Consider the following 2,460-nt stretch of genomic DNA (forward strand, 5'->3'; position numbering starts at 1 on the left):
CCACTCCCCCTCACACACTGTAACCAGCCCCTCACCCACACACTGTAACCAGCCACTCCCCCTCACACACTGTAACCAGCCCCTCCCCCCACACACTGTAACCAGCCCCTCCCCCACACACTGTAACCAGCCCCTCCCCCACACACTGTAACCAGCCGCTCCCCCCACACAATGTAACCAGCCCCTCACCCCCACACACACTGTAACCAGCCCCTCCCCCACACACACTGTAACCAGCCCCTCCCCCACACACTGTAACCAGCCCCTCCCCCACACACTGTAACCAGCCCCTCAACCCCACACACACTGTAACCAGCCCCTCCCCCTCACACACTGTAACCAGCCCCTCCCCCTCACACACTGTAACCAGCCCCTCACCCACACACTGTAACCGGCCCCTCCCCCACACACGGTAACCAGCCCCTACCCCACACACTGTAACCTGCCCCTCCCCCACACACTGAAACCAGACCCTCCCCCACACACGGTAATCAGCCCCTCCCCCAAACAGTGTAACCAGCCCCTCCCCCACTCAGTAACCAGCCGCTCCCCCACACGCGCAGTAACCAGCCCCTCCCCACACACACTGTAACCAGCCCCTCACCCACACACTGTAACCAGCCCCTCCCCCACACACGGTAACCAGCCCCTCCCCCACACACTGTAACCAGCCACTCCCCCCACAGAGTGTAACAAGCCCCTCCCCCACACACACTGTAACCAGCCCCTCCCCCTCCCACTGTAACCAGCCCCTCCCCACACACTGTAACCATCCCCTCCCCCACACACTGTAACCAGCCCCTCCCCCACACACTGTAACCAGCCCCTCCCCCCACACAGTGTATCCAGTCCCTCCCCCACACACTGTACCAGCCCCTCCCCCACACACTGTAACCAGCCCCTCCCCCACACACTGTAACCGGCACATCCTCCCCACACACTGTAACCAGCCCCTCCCCCACACACTGTAACCTGCCCCTCCCACACACACACACTATAACCAGACCCTCCCCCCACACACTGTATCCAGCGCCTCCCCCACACACACTGGAACCAGCCCCTCCCCCCACACACTGTAACCGGCCCCTCATCCACACACACTGTAACCAGCCCATCCCCCCACACACTGTAACCAGCCCCTCCCCACACACTGTAACCAGCCCTTCACCCCCACAGACACTGTAACCAGCCCCTCCCCCCCACACACTGTAACCAGCCCCTCCCCCCCACACACTGAAACCAGCCCCTCCCCCCCACACACTGCAACCAGCCCTTCACCCCCACATACACTGTAACCAGCCCCTCCCCCTCACACACTGTAACCGGCCCCTCCCCCCACACACTGTAACCAGCCCCTCCCCCTCACACATTGTAACCGGCCCCTCCACCCCACACACTGTAACCAGCCCCTCCCCCCACACACTGTAACCAGCCCCTCCCCACACACTGTAACCAGCCCCTCCCCCAACACACTGTAACCAGCCCCTCCCCCACACACACTGTAACCAGCCCCTCCCCCCCCACACACTGTAACCAGCCCCCTCCCCCACACACTGTAACCAGCCCCTCCCCCCCACCCTGTAACCAGCCCCCTCCCCCCACACACTGTACCCCCCCTCCCCCACACACTGTAACCAGCCCCTCCCCCCACACACTGTAACCAGCCCCTCCCCCACACACTGTAACCACCCCCCCACACACTGACCATCCTCCCACACACTGTCCAGCCCTCCCACACACTGTACCATCCCCTCCCCCACACACTAACCGCCCCTCCCCCACACACTGTAACCAGCCCTCCCCCCCCACACTGTAACCAGCCCCTCCCCCACCCACTGTAACCAGCCCCTCCCCCTCACACTGTAACCAGCCCCTCCCCCCCACACACTGTAACCAGCCCCTCCCCCACACACTGTAACCAGCCCCTCCCCAACACACTGTAACCACCCCCCCCACACAATGTAAACAGCCCCTCACCCCCAACACACTGTAACCAGACCCTCCCCCAACACTGTAACCAGGCCCCTCCCCACACCACGCTGTAACCAGCCCCCTCCCCCACCAGCTGTAACCAGCCGCTCCCCCCCACACAATGTAACCAGCCCCTCAACCCCACACACACTGTAACCAACCCCTCCCCTCACACACTGTAACCAGCCCCCTCCCCCCACACACTGTAACCAGCCCCTCCCCCACACACTGTAACCGGCCCCGCCACCAACACACGGTAACCAAGCCCCTACCCACACACTGTAACCTGCCCCACCCCCACACACTGAAACCAGACCCTCCCCACACACGGTATCGCCCCCCTCCCCCAAACAGTGTAACCACCCCCTCCCCCACTCAGTAACCCAGCCGCTCCCCCACACGCACAGTAACCAGCCCCTCCCCACACACACTGTAACCAGCCCCTCAACCCACACACTGTAACCAGCCCCTCCCCACACACGGTTACAC

This window comes from Scyliorhinus canicula, chromosome 29 (genome assembly GCF_902713615.1).
Source record: "Scyliorhinus canicula chromosome 29, sScyCan1.1, whole genome shotgun sequence".
NCBI lineage: Eukaryota > Metazoa > Chordata > Chondrichthyes > Carcharhiniformes > Scyliorhinidae > Scyliorhinus > Scyliorhinus canicula.